The sequence below is a fragment of the Bombus pascuorum genome, chromosome 14, assembly GCF_905332965.1.
Source record: "Bombus pascuorum chromosome 14, iyBomPasc1.1, whole genome shotgun sequence".
Taxonomy (NCBI): Eukaryota; Metazoa; Arthropoda; class Insecta; order Hymenoptera; family Apidae; genus Bombus; species Bombus pascuorum.
In genome coordinates, this window is record NC_083501.1 from 371,712 (window position 1) to 390,175 (window position 18,464).

General features: G+C 40.2%; 1 protein-coding gene across 3 annotated transcripts in view; it reads left to right on the forward strand.

The window, feature by feature from the left end:
• LOC132914296 (serine-rich adhesin for platelets-like) overlaps nt 1-18,464 on the forward strand; it is a 53,266-nt gene that overhangs the window by 16,926 nt on the left and 17,876 nt on the right. The window contains exon 1 of one of the 3 annotated variants that reach the window (XM_060973284.1): nt 11,782-12,361. The exons of 1 other annotated variant lie outside the window; for it this stretch is intronic. The gene's annotated coding sequence lies outside the window, so the exon portion shown is untranslated. Of the gene's footprint in view, nt 1-11,781; nt 12,362-18,464 lie in introns of those variants that run through there. One more of the 3 variants, XM_060973285.1, reaches the window with a different exon arrangement.

Sequence of the window (18,464 nt, forward strand, 5' to 3'; positions counted from 1 at the left end):
AGACGTTAAACGAGTATTGGCATTATACACAGAGGTGTGTAACGACGTATAATGTTATTAATTAATCAAAGATTAGTTATTTTTCTAGTCGTGTGTATACACGCGTTATTTCTTTTCTTACAATTTACATAGCTCGTTTAAAGCGTTTTTTTTCCTTTCTTTTTTTTCTTTTTTTCTTTTGCAAAATCACTACGTTTACGTAACGCTTAAAGGTTCTTTACGTACGAAGCGGAGAAAGCTTCGCCGTTGCAAAGATGTTCTCTTTTTCGATCGAAACACGTAGAAATCTTTCTTGCTGTCAGGCAATCGAGAAAACCGTGCATCTTCTTTAATTTTTCACGTGCACGTAAATCGATGGAGCGACCGCTGCACGCCCAGATACATTATCGATTCGTTGATTTATTCTTGGAGTCCGGAAACACAGACAAGCTTCGATCAAACCTATAAACTCCGTGATCGTTAACTGTCGCAAGAATCTGCAATACGAATCGACGTTGCTCTGGTGAAAAATGGTTTTAATTTTGCGCCTTACAAGTTTATCAGAGAGTACGCGTGACGGGAGATTTGCTGGTAAAAATGAAATGGAAAAATTGTAATAAAATTGTAAAAGGGAAATATAGAAGGCGTTAATCGTATGATCTTGAGTTTCGTCGGTCATTCGACTATGGATTTTCAGGTATTTGCAAATTTTGCAATTTGCTAATAATTTATAAGAGCAAGGCAATTAAATTGATACGATGAAAAAAGTAGTATATTCGATAACGAAGAAAGAAGAGGATACGCAATGAAACAACTTTTTATATATTCTGATCGTTACCGAAAGATTACAAATTTTGATGCTCGTAGCTATTTCACCAGGATATATTAAATTAAGCAAGGTTAGGGTTAACTGGACTTAACGAACGCGATTACTCTCGCAGCTAATAAACGCAATCAGATTCCGGGGCTTTCTCCGAGCGGGATTTAATTTTACAATGTAGTAAATAAGTGGCGCGAGGAAAGCTGGAACCAACGTTTTGTGGAATAATCTGCGTTTTTTTTCTTTTTCTTTTTTTTTTTTTTTACGGTTGAAGAGATAAGTGAAAATCTAGCGTTGTGAAAAGTAGCAAAGAAATTCTATTTTGTTCGTAATTATTCTTCGTGCAAATTTTTTCCACGAATCGATCGAACGTTTAATTAAAAATTATTTTTATTCGTTGAAATGACATTACCGACGTCGTTTTGTTCGAACGTTGTGTCACAGGGTAAAAATATGTTAGACAGTGATGCAAAAGTTGAAAATCATTTCGAAATAGTACAAGTGGAAAAGATACGAGACGTTATTTCGTGGCTTCCTTGCACTTTTGCGGCGTCACGTACATGTAATAGTACTCGTAATTATTTTTTCATCGTGCGAATGACACCGAATAAGCGAATAAGAAAATTGGAAACCGTTAATTATCGTTCCATAGCGATCTTTTGCTATGCTTTCCGATATTTTCCTTCCCTGATCGTTTTCTACCGCTTGAATGTTTAAAAGCTGCGACGTATAAAACTACTACTGCTAAATGACAGGAAATTTAATACACTCGGATCTAATTAGCTAATAATTACCTATATAAATATCTTTTTGTGGCCACTGTACTGAAACTTCTGGCAAGATGTAAACCATAAACCGTGCTATTTCTTTGATGCGATTACTCTTTTCGATTCTAAAAAACCAACCATCGTCCCTTATGTCGCACCGAACGTCGATCATTCGCGAACATTAACGACAAATATAAATTTGATCGCGACATCCGATATTAGCCTATTCGTCAGTTTCGTCGAAGAAACAAACCGATCGACGTTAACTGCTTGTTAGCATATATATTACACCAATGTAAATATCGTTCGCGGACGAACAGCTCGTGTGTCATGTTGATTCACAGCGGATTGTCGCTTAACAGAGGGTCTAACGGGTCGTATAAATCCAGCTCGTACGTAAATTCGTTTTTTCACTCGAATCGATCAAGAGGAGGAGGATGTCGATGAAACAGAGAGACGAAGAAGAGGAAACTGACTTGGCAAAGCGATCGTACGACGATCGTGCCGATGGTGTGACGAATTGGAATCTAGTTGCCTTCTAGCTTACAAGCAGCGGAAGAACAGGAGGTCTATGTTTTCTACAATGTTGCTAGCCGGTTCTATAATGGTCCCACGTTCCAAATCACTTATGTCTGGCTGTCCTATCTGCCTGCGAGCCACCTTATAAGATCATCCGCCTCGCGGGGACCACGGCTATGCGAAGCTTTCGTCCCTCCTCGTCGACCTTTTTCCATCTGCGAATACGCGACCGTCCTTCTACCCACTCTATGTCGTATATCCTCCGAGCGTTTATTAAAGGCTAGCTTCTATCTACGTTCGTGGCTACGATCGTCCAAGTCGTACAACGAATGCCCTATATCGTGTTAGTTTTTCGAAGAACACGGGCAGAATATAATATTTAAGAAGAAAGTAACAGCAGAGAGGTAGAGTAAGAAAAAGTAAAGCCGATCGTGGTTATCGTTCGAATTTTAAAGCAAATGTTCTATATCAGGTGATTGCCTGGTATCGAGGAAAAAGCGTAGAATTTAACATTTAAAGAAAGAAAGAAAGAGCGTCTATGATCGTGGATATCGTTCGAATTGCACGATAAACAAGTGTACGCGTGTATGTACTCGAGATAGTGCTTTTATTTTATTCCTTTAGTTACATTCATAAAAATGTGAAATTCCATAGATATCCGCGGTCTTCTTTCCGTAGAGTACGCGTTAACTGCGTTTGCGAAACGAGATCTAAGACAGCCAGAGACGCAAGTATCACGATGCGTTACACGTTAATTCGATAAACGTGTACGCTCGTCGGTCGATGTACGCACGTACTAATCGATTTATACGAAATTTAAGCTTTTACCATCTCGTCTGGTAAACCGAATATGTTTATTAGGAATGGTAGACATTTCCGTGTATGCTTTCGCGAAAATCTTACATAAATACGCTTGCTAGTTAACGTAGCTGTACGTTTATTAAATTTTACGCTTTCGCTGTGACATATACGACATATCGCGGTATATCATGCTGAAAAAAGAACAGCTTTCCCTGACAGTCGATATTTCAACTTTTTGAGAGATATTAACGCACACGCGGCCACAAAAACACGATACAATCAGCCCCAAAGTCTTTGTAATACTCTGCGCAGTAGTTTTACGCGTTCCATATTATTTTAGATTGGCATTCGTCCGTGATATTCCATTGTATTCTTACGTCGCATCTCTATACATTTCCGAGTCTCGTTTATCCTTCGAAAAATTCTATACAGCGTATAGGTACGATAATTTGCGAACCGTGTATTATTTGAAACTTCGATTAGTTCTCTGTTTCGCGTCGTACTTCTTTTCATGTTTCATTAGCCTTCGCAAGTTTCGTAATCGTTCGCTGCTCCTAAAGATCTTTATATCGCAACTTGCGTTTCCGTAGTTTTAAATTTCCCCAGGTTGATATTACTCGAACAAACTTTCAACTTCACGAGCTACGTATATCTCATAGCCTTGCTGCTCGTTGCCTCCACCATTTCTCTAAATTTACTTTTTCCTAGTTTCTATTTCTAGCTTTTAAAATGTTCTATCTGTCTACTATTAATCGTCGAGTATTTTACATATTTTAGAAATATTTTCTCTTTATTTCCTTCTATTTCCTTCTGCATTTATTTGTTATAAAATATTTGCAATCGGTCGCAGAATTTTCAAAGAATACCTATATTTATTTAAACATAATTTTACCTCGCGTTCCGCCGTTTCCGAATTCTGTATTCGTTCGCTACGCTAAAATTTTTAAGCGATTCTTCTCTAACAGTTTTCCAAGATCGCGACCCCCTTATCAAATTTTAATAACAATTATATCGATATATCGTAATCCGTTTTACCATGGAAAATATGTAGCGGCAATTTAAGCACGCGCAGTACCACCGAACGTTCGGAATTTTATTTGAAAACAATCAGAATTTTTACACCAGTCGAAACTAAAATAATCTTTGCACTCGGCGAATTTGAATTTTTTACTCGTAACGTGTACGCAAGACAGACAGACAGACAAGTTTATCTCTTTAAAAATGTAGCACGAAAATTCCTTCACTTACAATTAGATATGAGAGAGAGAGAGAGAGAGAGAGAGCTGAGTCAAGGCAATGCAAACAATCACACTGACGTTATAAATTCATCTTCGCTGTGATCTATTTTAAACGATTCACGTTCTAAAAAAGATATAATCAAAGTCGTATTTAATATTTGACGAAAGAAATTGCAAATGTTGATTATTCCAAGTAATAAAATCTACGAATCGCTCGCGAACGCAGTTTTTAATAAAACGTTGGTCTCGTTGCGTTGCGTAACATCGTGTAAACAAGTTGATATCTATGCACGCGTTAATTCGATTCGCACTCCGCGTACGGGAAAGACGTTCTTCGTCGTTTTTCATCGGGACTCATTGACTTCGGCTAATCGGATTATATAAGTGAAAATGAAAACGACGATAAAAGTAGCTTAAGAATCGATATCACGCTGCACGCAGACCTTCCATTACGGAAATCTGTTTGATTTTCATGAAAGATATATAGATAAAGTAACAGTGTAATTGTGCATTCTCCGTTAAAATTAATGATATCGATAATCGAGAAATTAATCGACATTTGAACAAATAATCGTCGAACTGACAATTTCCAATAACCGTTAAATGTCATCTTCTTGTCAAATTTTATCTTGCTCTTTAATGAAACAAGTCATTTGAGAAATATTCGACTTTACGTAAATTTACGTAAAGCCAAGGGAAACGTTGCATCGATTCGAAGATCCGTTACGTTAGATTCGCATCTTTAAGTCGAATCGAAGAAAAACCACGCAAAGTGAACGATTTATCCAGCAAAGATAATGTATAATAATAATAAACGTACCCTGATGATACGATATAGGCGATAGAGGTAACGGTTAAATTTCCTATATAACGTGCGTTGGCACGCAAACGCGTAAATATAACGAGAAGAAAAAGAAAGAGGAGGAGAGAGGGGGAGGGAAGGAAATTCCATCGTAGCAGAGTTTCATCGTTAGATAGAGAACGATGCGTCGAGTCTACGGTTTCCCTGGTCGTCCGCGGTGACAATTGCATTTAACGAGGCGTTTATACGAGGAGGCCGAATATCGAGTTCGGGTTCCCGTGCCAGGGTTACCGTTTACGTAACGTGCCCACGCATCCAAATGTACCGAAAGGAACGTCGCTTTATCTATATTTATCGAGCTTATCGCCTCTAGCGCCGCAATATCTGCCTGCTCTGTCCATCATTGTACCGTGGATAAATCGTTGGATCTTATTGGCCCCGTGGTACGAGTTATTTTGCTAAATTTTGTAGATTTCAGGTGCATTTGAACAAGATATAATTTACGGAGAGACAGAGTAAGAAGAAGATGGAGAGAAAAGGTGGTTTCAGATCTTCTTGGATAAAGCGGTAGCTGTTGTAAAATAAATTGTTGCAACGCGACGTTTGTTCTAGAACGTAGTGCGTCTCTCGTGTAAAATATCGCGGTTCGAGTTAAATTATTTGTGTCAAGCGTTAGACGTTGGAAAGCTGTTTACGCGTTCCTTGAAATTCTTTCGCCGGATTATCGTCGACGAGTCGCGTGCGCGTTTCAACGAGAATGAATAAAATTATTCGACGATAGCGGTCGGGACGGTTATCTTGCTCGCACAGAGTTATTATCGTTAGCTGTTTGAAAAAGTGGTTATTTGGTAACGGATTACAGAGATTGGACATCGAGGTGTATATTCGGTGCATATAGAATAAAACGAGAAAAACTATGTAGAACGATGAAAATAAAGATGACGAGATATAACGACACGACTCTAACTGGACGCGACTGCTGCTTTGAAAATGACGAAACACGTTGATGATATCGACGCGATATGAGTTTAGTAATCGAAGAGAAAAAGTAAAGGAATTTTTCGGAAACGACCGAACCGTATTTCTCATTCTCTAATTAAAAAATAGAGGATGCGATGTTACAGAGACGAAAGAAAACTAGCAAGAAAGCGATAAGTGGCAGAGGAAAGAAAATATAGGTTCTCTCTCTCTCTATCTTTTTCTCTTTTTTCTTTTTCGAGGTTCAACCGCGCAATCGCTTTTCCATTTTCCATCGACGATGCGGTTCTAGGCCGTAGACAAGAATTCGAAGCACTGCACCCGGCAACAGATTTCAACCGGCTCTATTTGTAACGTTTTATCGACCAATAATTTATTTCGCTAGCTGGCTAATCGCGCGCGGTTTCCTTTTTTTCCGAACGAGAAATAACTCTGGCAGTTTGGACGAGCGGTGCGCCTAACTCGAGCGATCGAGAAACGATTTTTCGTCTCAGTTGGTCGATTAAACGTGGAACCGTGTTAGGGCTCTTAGCCGTAATCCAATAATTGCTGTTGTACAGATATAGAATATTTTTCGAAATAGTTAAAAATATCTTAATACCGAATAACAGCATTGTTATAATTACCGCTACTTCTTAAGCTCGACAATAGCACTAATCTGCCGATATTTTCACAATTTCAGAAATAAGGCTGGATCTTAATATCACGTTGAAAGAGTAATCGAGCTACGTCTAAAATGAAATTTTGGTATGGAAGAAAAATACTTGAATCGTTAGTACTACTGTAGTAAGATGGAAAAGATACGTATTAATAAAGTAATTGTCGATCGGACGAAATTCAAAGTCGAAATTTTCTGTATTATTGTCGAATATTTGATATCTCTATAATCTGTAAAACGTAATAAGATCGATATTAGTTACGTACGAGTTCCATTTATTCGGTTTCGTTCGTAAACACGTAAACTACGTCCGTAGTTTCGCTGTATGGTTTACGGACGAGAGCGTCACTACGATATAACGTATTTTTTTTCATCGTCAAGCAAGCGTCAAGAAGCAAAGGATTCTGGAGCTATCGAGTTACTCTGTGCTTTCTAGATAATAAAATTAACGTTTCCATTATTTTTATCAGGACACGCTGTTGTTTAAAACGTAGCGCTTGACTCACGGGATATTTAGTTTCAGGAGTGGAAGCATTTTACTACCCTCTTTTCGCTTTTATCGCGTCGATATTGACACGCGTCCATAAACCGATTAAACATTTTCTAATACGAATGTCGATAAGCGAACGAGTGGATGTTACACGGATCAGCGATTTTAGGAAGCTCATACGCTCGTGGAAGGATGTTCGTTGCGAGTACGTACGAATCTTAACACAATCGCTATACCTGTTAGTTGTTAGAAAAACTTATAAAACGTATGTTACGTTCTGTCAAACTCGGTCGATCAACTCGGTCGCAGCAGTAATATTAGGTTGTCCGAAAAGTGTCTTTCTTTTACAGACACGTCTTTTACGACGATGCATCTTTGTACAAAGGTGAAACCTTGTTTCGATAGAACAAAATGGATCATACGTGATTGAACAAAATAATATAAAAGTGAAAATGTCGTGCATCCATTATTTCCTTGTAAAACGAAAGAAACTTTTCGGTCCACCTAATGTATTTCGCTATTTACTACATGTACGTACTAATACCGATGCCTGGTGTATATATAAGGTTTCTCACGAAAGTATTCCAACACTCGTAGATACATTTTGCGATTGCAATGGCTGTTACCCGCGACATCGTTAGAAGGAAAATATCCGTACGTTTTTCCATTTACCGCGTGGTCTTATGACCACGTACTTGCCTTTGGTCTTGTAACGTTGCTGGTTTTACAGCAAGAAGGAATTGATACGTATCGATTTCCCGAGTTTCCGGATCCGAATAAATCGACGTACGATCCGATCGTCTTGCGAGAAAAAGACGCGATCCGTTGATGGTTATTGCGAAGGAAAATTTAGCTGGAAACTGCAACCTTTTGAACGCAAAAGGCAGATCGTCGATGGAAATCACGGAAACGCAGGGTGTACACCGCTCCGTTGAAAAAGTTGGTAGTATGATTTTTTTATCGTCGTCTCGGCAACGCTGCGGCGAACTGGTCGGGCGAGGAGTGCAGTTTATAGCCTTATCTATAAGCGGATTAAATTTCGTGAGCCTACGATAAAGCGTTTGGCAACTTGCGACAACATCTTTCGTATGCCCGTATTGCTTTTGAAACGTCTTACGAAAAAACAAGGCAAAAGTCGGGGAAAAAGGGATCGAGGCGGTTGATACGCTGAAAGAAGCGTATGGAGAGAGCGCCATAAAGCCAGTAACCATTTGCAAATGGATGAAAAGGTTTCAAGAAGAAAGAGAACGCGCGAAAGACGAAGCTCGTAAGAGTCTACCTGGCGCACCGATGGCCGAACAACGATCTGGCATCGCTTTAGGAAGAGTGCGTTCGATTCTAAAAAATTATTCAGAGATGTAAAAGCTTGGCGATATCGTGGCGTTTCTACGAACTTTTCAAACGGAGTAGGACGTCGTAGTAGGACTTTGATCTGTGGTCTCGCGCCGTTGTACGGATTTGATGGATCGAGGTTGCCAGGTAATATCATCGGGCGTTCGAATTTCTAGTTCGAGACCAAAATTAAATTTAGGACAGACGCGTAACGTTTGGAAATTTCATTGACGCTGCGAATTTTGTCGAAAGTCTGTCTTACTCGCGATTAAATCTTATCGTTAGAAAAGAGTGGTTTACGCATTTTCAAGCTGCGATGTATGGCTCGTACGACCCACAGATAGAACCGCGTTCTAACGTTAAGGCGAGCAAAGTTACGGAAAATTTGTCCGTGATAGTCGTTCGAATACTTTCGCGAGTTACCGTAGCTATGAAAATAAGTTAGTGTCTGGATAATTTGAAAAGGGTAGCGCATAGTGTATATACGGTATATACGGTATATAGGGTATATAGCACACGGTGCAGAATACGTCGTAGAGTATAAGGGAACTCGACTCGTTGTTCGCTCGTCGATCGGTTCGGGTGCGCAGCCGCACTTTCGTTCCAGTATAGCACGTTCAATCCCCGTCTCCGCGTCTCAACCCCGACATCGCGACTGCTATATTCTCCAACGACCACCCTTCACTTAGGTCAGTGAAATTTTAATTGGGGATTCGTTTCGACCGTGCAAAATTCCTTCACCTGACAATATTCTCTCGTTATTTTTTCACGGATTTCGTTACGGCGTCTGCCGCGTCATTCCTGATTAGCTAAACGTTACGATACGAAAAGATTTGCTTTAATTTATTAGTCGTAGTTTTCATTTACCGATAATCGCAGAAAGAAGGTACGAGTTTTAGATAACCGATCGTCGTCTCCCTTTTTCGATTCGACGAACTTTGTTTTATTTGTTAACCGTTATTCGATGTCTTTTTATTATATAATAATATCAGGGAAAACACATTAATGGATCGTAATACGAATTACAGACGATTTCCGTTAACGATGTAGCAATTACGAAGCAAATACTTTGTAATATTTGTAAGGTATATCTCTGGCTTTTAATGGCGAGCCCAACGAAAGACCTTCGAGAATCATTAGCAAACTACAATGGGCCGTAACAACTATACCGTCCACGACAATTCCGTTCGTTACGACGTATTACATCGTTGATCGATAAGGATGCCACGCGTTTATAAAATCCTTCGTAGATGGATTGATTCGCTTAATACCGCAAACAGAGTCGCAACTGGTTGGAAACGAGTTTACTGAAACAATTGTTCGGATTATTATGCGGAGGACCAGAAGATAGTCGCGCGAAATATCAATCGTATCGAACGAATCGAAAATTTGTAAAGGAAATAACCGATTTTTTAAATAAATACGTAATCTCTTGGAAATAGAAAGAACGAAGGTAACGGTCGAGTAACAGCCGGGCAAACGCAAGAACAAAATATTTCCGTTTTTTAGTGACCTGAAACTTTAACTCTTTAACACCTTTAATACCGCTGTATTGTACGAAACGCGTTACGGAATCGCAAAGGAAGAAGAAAAGAAGAGGCAAAGGAAAAAAGAACTTCTCGTCTAAAAAAAAGTGTTGCAACTGATCAAAGAGGCTGGAGGTAGAGCCTGCTCGTTGACATCGAAGTTTCGCCGTAACGTTATAATCGAATAACGCGTCCACGGAGATCAAGTTAAACGGATTATTGTTCCTTTACCCCGTGAAATCTTGGGTGCGACACGAAACAGGCGATTTGCGTGCACGTGCAACGAGGGGGAACTATATTTCACGGTTCTATCCTTTGCGTTAATTATAAAGCGAAAGCTTCTACGTTTGCTAATTTTTTCGATAAATTGGAATTTCGTTAGCGGTAAATTTTATTGATAAAAATTAACGAGCAAATATATATACCGTGACGTGGGTATTTCGCGTAATTACGTAAAATTTACGATCTAACGATCGCGTTATAGCTACTATATAATACAAATAAAAATATTAACAATAGGAAATACTATATACGTTTTATTTTCCTTTTATTCTCTCTCTCTCTCTCTCTTTCATCTATCTACATATACGTTCCTATCATGTAAATAACCAGGCAGCCAGGACTCGTTGTCCACCCGATTCACGACGCGTGATTTCGTTATTTACTATCCGTGTATTCCACTGCTAAGAAAATAATTACACGGCTACGGGATTGAAGAGGAGCCGTGGCTCTCGAGCCACCTTGTACATCGACACTCGGTCATAGACACGAAGTTCGCCTGGCGACAGGCGGCGACTTGCGCAGATCCACGAGCGAAAAGCACGAGTGCTCAACTGGAATCACGTATGCAGCGAGGGTGTTGCCCGAGCAGCTGGAAGGTCGTGAGGGAGATAGCCAGATGGTGAAAGAAAGAGGCGAGAAAACGAAAACGAAGGAGAATAAGAAGGATGACGAATGAAAATAAACGAGAAAGGAGTAATAAGTGGAATAATAAGGTGCAAGGATGAAGAAGATAGTTTGAAACAGAGGTACTTTCTCTAGTTGCTTCGGATTGGGAAGGGAAGGAATTTTCTCGAAAATACGAATATAAATAACGGGGGCACAAAGGTTCGTAGATCGTAAATGAAATTGCAGAAATTTTTATATCGTCCGGACGGAAAGAGGATGGCGTTTCGCTAAAGATACGAACGATAGAAATTGCGAAGGATAAGCAAAACGATAAGGGATAGGCGAGGAAAGGAAGGACGAAAAGGTGAGAGTGGGAAAAGAAGGGGGCAATTTTTGATCGATTCGAGTTTCGAGAGGAAGATACTTTGCCGAAAGCGAAAACGGACGACGGTGAAAGAAGCGAAACGATAAGAGAGACGAATCGTATAGAGTGAAAATCGTGGTTCCTTTAGATCGGAAGAAAAGGAAGACGTTCCATCGAAATTACGAACAAAGACAAATATCGGCGAGAGAAAAAGCAGACTAACGCGATTAAAAAGCCATAAGCTTTTATAGACTCGAGCTTTTATAGACTCCTTATAGGGACGAGAGGAATCTCTGTCAAGGTTCGGCTTCTTGGAGCGCGTTGATAAAAATATAAATTTGCATGGAAGGAACGTTTGGAAAGAAGATGGAAGCGAGGTTACGCGACGAAGACGAATGGTAGAAGGTGGTGGGGTAGCTAGGGACGAGGAAATGGAAAGTGGTAACAAGACGGAAGCAAGGAATCGAGCATCGACGAAACGACGAAGAGCGAAAGGGGTTGATGGTGGGGTAGACTGGAAAGCGTGCGCACAAGGGTGGCTGGCAGAGGGCGATGCAAAATCGTTGCGAGTGCACAGTCGCAGGAAAATCGAAGCTAGCCGCCAGTGTGTCGCACACCAGCTCGGCGTACGCTCTCGTTTCTTTCATCTTGCTCGCGTGTTTTCGTCTTGAGAGGAACGAGCACGCGGAGCCATGCTGCTAGACGCTGGTTGAGCCGCGATCTCCATCGAGTCGTGTGGAAAAATATCAGTCGACAAAGTCGTTTATACGTGAACACTGTGTTTTCTTAATAATCTGTGGTCGCGAAGAAAACGATCGATATACCCGTTCCACGGAAATATGTATTCCGAGTCTTTGAAAGATGGTTTAGAGAAAGGGTGATGAAGGATGGGGTTCGACAAGCTCTCGTCATAGAATTTCTTTACTTTTATTTAGTCGATCGATCGGTCGAATAGATCGAATTTCGTTCGTTTCGTCGGAAACCTGTTACGTACGCGCGACTGTCGAATCGGCGAGTTCGAAGTCGATACAGACGACATTTTGATCGCGGACGAATTTGAGGTAGCGTACAAGGCTGAATGCCTACGACGGAGCAAGGCAGAAGGAAGTTCGAACGAGTAATTCGCCATTTGTATATCGCGTACGATGCTTTTTAAAAAATCTTTGGCACGCTCGGAAGAAACTTTGACTTAGATACAGGTAAAGAATCAAGACGTACCAAAGTTCGATAGTGCGAAGTTTCAATCGCTGTTTTTACTTCTGGATGGAACCACGGTTTTTCCCGTAACTTGATCTATATACGAATCGACGTATGCAAAATTGGCCATAGGTTCTATTTAGTTGCAAGTCCTTCTTTACGATTTTTCGTTTTTTAGACATTCTGAATTCACACGCGTTCGCCTACGACAGCCACGACGATTTTATTTTCGATTTATATTCTCGTAAATTATATTTTATATCGTACCATCGTTTCACGAGCGTCGCAGTCTCTTTGTTTTCAAAGTCGCTTTAAAACGTTCCGCGTAATAATTTCGTTCAATGTCCAACGCCTTACGATAATGTCAGTAGAGAAGGAGTTGGAATTTTGTGAAAATGAGTCGTTCGATGGAGACGTATCGGTCGGAATTAACGAGGAAACGGAGAAGCTAGCTCGCGAAGCGACCAACTGATACTGTCGTTCGTTGCCTCGGTGTCTCGCGAGGCACGGCGAGGAGGTAGGCGAAACGTGTTTCGCGCGATTGCATTACACGACGCAATGTCCGCAGACCTGACAAGAGGCGTGTCAGCAAAGTCCGAGGCTAATTATCGCGAGTGGAATCCTCGGTAGTGTTATAAGCCGTCCAGCGAACGACGGACGATTCTACTTGCACCGATTTGCAAAGAAATTGAACTTGCGAAAAAAATTGGAGCCGATGGATTTCTCTCGAGTCCTTTTTTTCTTCAAACTTTCTACCAAATAAGCAGCGGCGAAATTATTCTTCGTCGTTTGTATGCTTTTGCGCGGTACGTGCTTATTATTGTACGTTTTTACGGACCATCGAATCTCTACACGTACGTACGTATCTTTCCTACGCCAAATGCACTCACGTTGCGGACCAAAGGTTTCCAATTATTTATGCGACGTGAAAATTAACGTTATTTCGCTTTATACCATTCAAGTATCTATAGCGCGCTAAATAAGTGATCGATACCATCGTTATTTTTCTTTCGAAAGATTTTCGATATCCAATCCGATATCGAATCCAAGATTCAAAGTATGAAAAACAGATAATCTCGTGATAATCGTTCGTAGGTCTGCGTAAGAGGATTCCGTTATGTTCCATGTGCCAGTGATTCGGTGACCCGCGTAGAATTTAAGCTCGACGTTTCGAGATAACACGCTACTGGAAACGAACGTGTTCGTTATCTCCGGCTACGTAAGAGGTCGCTATCGTTTTCCTATCTGTTTTCACCCGATACATCTCGTTTTTACTTTTCCAGGCGCCAACTATACCTATTAACTAAATTCGCGCGTAAGATCTTTTGTGTTTGCGTTTTATTAAAAAAATCTTTCTTTTTCTTTTTTCTTCAAATTTTGTTACCCAACGTCCACCGAATCATCGACCACCGTGGTATTTGCGTGACTACTTTGCGAGTTTAAAATTAGAAATATATTGCAGAAACAGCTAAAAGTATGGTAGCATTTGTAGCCGGTTATATAACTGTCGGAGCAGCTTAACGTTGATTCGTGCAGTTTAAAACCGATGGTTTTTCTTGCGAGAACAGCGGGAAATTATCGCGAAGCTCGACCAAAGATTTTGACGATAAAGTTTATTATCAAAGGGATTATTTGGAAATAATGTACACGCACGCACAGAGCGCTATACTTCTATACTTGGTCGAAATGGAAAAAACGCGTTTCCTCGTGAACGAAAGAACGGGAAGACGGACGAGCTGTTTCGTACGCTGTTCGATGCGAAGAAAACGAAGATAGGAATCGAGACGGTCGATAAAAGCGTCGGTGCACCGGCATGCACCAAATACGATCGCGCACCAACTGTCCGAACGACTGTAACTCTTACGTAGGCTGCGCGAAAATGTAGCGTGGGTATAGATCTGGCCGCGTCGAAGGAAAGCGGTTCGAGGTGTTTCCATTTCGAAAGGATCAAGGGAAAATTGTTTTATAACAGGCGCGGCAAGCTTATGCTCGGTTTCCGCTAGGGTTCCGTTCGAGGTAGTACGTAAAACGTGTTTAATAAATAAACCGCGCAAACGTATATAAGACGCGTTAAGAAACCGTATAAGAAGAGACCGAAGTGTAATTAATTCTGGTATTTCAATTCGTTCCGCGTAACACCGTAACTTTTATCGCACCATCTATGATCTTTCGTTCGCGCATAACATAACACAACGTAATATAACGACGGAATTTCGCGTCGAGATAAGTGAATTCGATGGTTGGGATAAACGGAATGGAGATAAACGGTACGCACAGTCGTTTTCTTCGTTATCGATTTTCGGTGATCTATCGTTCCTTATCCGTTAGAATCAGGTTTTTTCTTAGCTGCTTATTTTCTTAATTAGCGTCTAAGCTTGGATTTTCATAAGAAAGGTGACCGAATAAAGACGATCGACGATATCGATTCGATTTATCCGCAAACTCTGGATACAAGGATCCGCGAAAGATCGTTTTCGCGGTTGTTCCGATAAAGCTTAAAAAAAGAACTAATTGCCTCTTATTATTAGATATATTTGAGGATCGATGAAAGAAAAATAGGACAATAATATCCGATGAAACGATTTATCGAATAATCGATCTATAAATATCAACGATATTAAAATAAATCAATGGTGCGTTCCAAATACACGCGTGTATTTCCATACGAAAAAGAACAAGGCACGGAATGTAGCAATGGACGCGGTCAATCACCGATTCATCCCTGGGTATAGTAATTTCTGGCAGACGTTTTGCGCTTTCGACACTTGGCTCGTCGATTCCCATCCACGTGTTCTCTCTTTTGCAACTTTATTCGCACGGATATCGGCTCGCCTGTCCGTTCAGTAATTGACCTATTTGCGCGATTCTGCCGCGTACTCGAACAATCGTTGTTACCGTCGATAGCATTCTTCGCGCGTACTTTCCACAATACGATCGTTGCTCGTGCTAAGGCACGGTACAACGACGCGTATATTGCCTGTCGGCTTATTTGTTCTTCCTCCGAAACGCGTTTCGTTCTTCGTTGCTTTTAGATGTTTCCATGTTATGACACGTTTATGGAGTAGCAGGTTCGTAGCGGCCAATTTCGCAGGAAGAATCGAGATATTTCCAAGAACTGGCTCGAACCGTTCTACGCTATCGTTTATAAATAGACAGTTTGGTTGGTTCGTAATAAGCGGTACCCGAATTTGAGCAAAGCGGCGAAATTAACGACGAATCGATTATTTTTGACAGGATGTACTTACGCTATCGTCCAACGAGTATTTGCAACGGCGCTATATCGTGACTATATCGGTAAAATTTTAAACGAATTTCGAAATGTATACAAAGGTTTCGAAATATTTATTGGAAACGCACGGTTGACGAAACTCGCCCAAATAATACGAAGTTTGTTATTCTCTGTATTCGTAAATGATAGTGTGTACGGAATCGTCGTGAGGATTTAACGCGTTATCCTCGTTGACTTATCCATAAAATACAATGATTTACCTGTTCGTTTCGGAAGGTACGTTCGTCTTTAATTCTCGAATAGTATTTTTTAGCTGCTCGATCGTGCTCGCTTCGTTTTATCGCTCAACGAAGTCTTTGTCTCGATGATCTTTAATTTTTGAATCGTAAGACGGATTAAAAGGATCGCGTCTAAATCGATAGAAAGATTCGTGACGTTAATATCGTACGATCAACGATTTAAGTGGCAAACGTACGTATACATCGTGTACACGACAAATATAGTAAGTAAGTGGCAAATATATTATCGCTGCGTTTCTTAATAGATGACTCTGATTCGCAGTGTCGAAGCTTTTCCAGCCCGTGGCGATAAAAGGCGATGCGCTTGTAATATAAATAAAATTTATCCGGTTGGTCCATTCGGAAATCACCTGTAACGGCGCATCTTTTTTATGCTTGTCGCGTATCCGTGAAAAATCCGATCGAAGAACGTTACCTCTTCGTTGCTAAACTTTCTGCGAGTGTTTTTCTCACAGATTCCGATCGCCGATTAAAATTGCTCCGTTGTAAGAATTATATCGCTGATATCGTTAGCTTTGATTTTGATAGATCGCTGATTCGATTTGATCGACGATGGAGATGGTTCGAACATGCTCTTTATTTTATATCTTTTATATCTTTTAGAATTTCTTTAAAACATCACTCGCCTCGAGTGTCCTCTGTTTTGTTTTTCTCGCTTTATTCGAACGTATACAAATATGTTCTCGTTATGGAAATTGTACCGTTAAATGAATTATAATTTAAATTTATTCGAAATAATCTCTCTCGTTCTTCGTCTTTCGTTTCGGAGAAACGGAAAAGATAAATGATAAATAAGAAAAAGAAAATAAATAAATTAAACGTACATCGGCAAGAGAATTTTTTTTATAAAACGTTTCCCGTTTTAATACGAAATTGTATTAGCATCTTTGCCAGAACGTTCTAGATATAGAAATTGCGCTATGAAATTTGTCGTTTGGTAAAATATCTTTCGCGCCTTAACTTAAAGCGATCGTCGATAACGCGCGTTAATAAAGTTAAATTTCGGTTTAAACTAAATGCGAGATTAAACAGTTTTCAACGGTGCGAGTGATTTCGACGATATCGTCGGAAAAAATGAAAAAATGTACGCAATTGCGATATGATATTTCGCATTGTCGCGGCTCCCTGGGCGAAACGCGGCAAAATTCGCGTGCCCGTCGACGTTTTAATAGATTCGGACGGATGAAATAAAATTGAAGTAACACGGATACGCCTACTTTCGTTTACGTATTTAATTTGCGAATCGCGTCCTCGCGCTACACAGGAGGTTTAAGGAGATCGAAACGTACGATTCCTGTAAAAGAATATCGTTATTTCCCTACGATGATAGTACCTAGATGATAGACCGTTTAAATATAAACGATCTTAATGTACAATTTACGTACACCCACAGCTTCTATTTCACGGTTAATAAAGTCGAGCGTTTGTCGAGTAACTGACAAACGCAAGGGTGTTTTATATAACGCGACAATGTAATGACGCAACAACCTACTTGGCATCTGTATCAGATTGTACTATAAATTTCCGAATTTCACAGCTTTATTTTTACTCGAAACGTATCGTTTCCGGTGTATAATTCGTCTTACGATCGACCGTTTAAACGTTGTAACAGTTTTCACCTATACCTTCGATGCTTTGTTTTCGTTTTCGATCGACGATAAACATAGGTACGTGGAAACGTTAGCTGGGAATTATCTCGCCTCGGAGATGGTCTGACGTCGAAGGCATCGACGAAACGTAACCGATCTTTTTAACGTTTCCATTAGGAAAACGAGTCGGTGTACAGCCTCGGGATATCGAAGTTTCGCACGGCGAGTTAATTTAATTTAGTTCGCAATGATTGTCAAGCTTGGAAGAAAATGCTTGATACAACGCGTATAAGCGGACGAAGCTAGGCGTTCAAAGTGCTTTCTATTTGTTACTTAAAATACCCCGACTGACCCCAGTACGTTGAACCTACAAATCCGATTAACATCAAAGTACGTACGTAGCCGGTTTTACTGTAAAATCAGAAATTGCGAAACAACTACATCTTGTATCGTGAAAGTAGGCCACGGCTTCTACGATATTTTGTAATTAGATACTCTCGAGAAAAGTAGAAATTAGAATATCGGTAATTAGAAAACTTGCTCAGACCGAGCAGATACTTTTTTTTGTCGATTTTTAAACTGAACTATTACGTATCTACGTAATAGTCGGGAGGAGTGTGTCACGATTTGTACGAAAGGAGGACAAGGAATAAAATTTTTTTAGATTTATTCCCTTCGACTTAAACCATAAGACGCAGAAACTTTTTTCCAAATTTGAAGTTTGCGATAGTTTGGTTCTTCGAGAACGATGACGAGGAAATATCGGAGGATCGGGTATTCTGAAAAGGCGCGACAAAGGCTAGTTGGTAGAAAAAGTTGATCATCTTTCAAGAGTAAAAGTAACGAAATACGCGTGGAAGATCTTGTTGTTATCGATACGCGTAATTTTTCGTTTTTAGTCGTATGCCGACGATCGGACTGCGGATTTTTATGCATTTGCGCGCTGTTTGAAGATGCAAAAATATGCACCATGATTTATACGACGTAA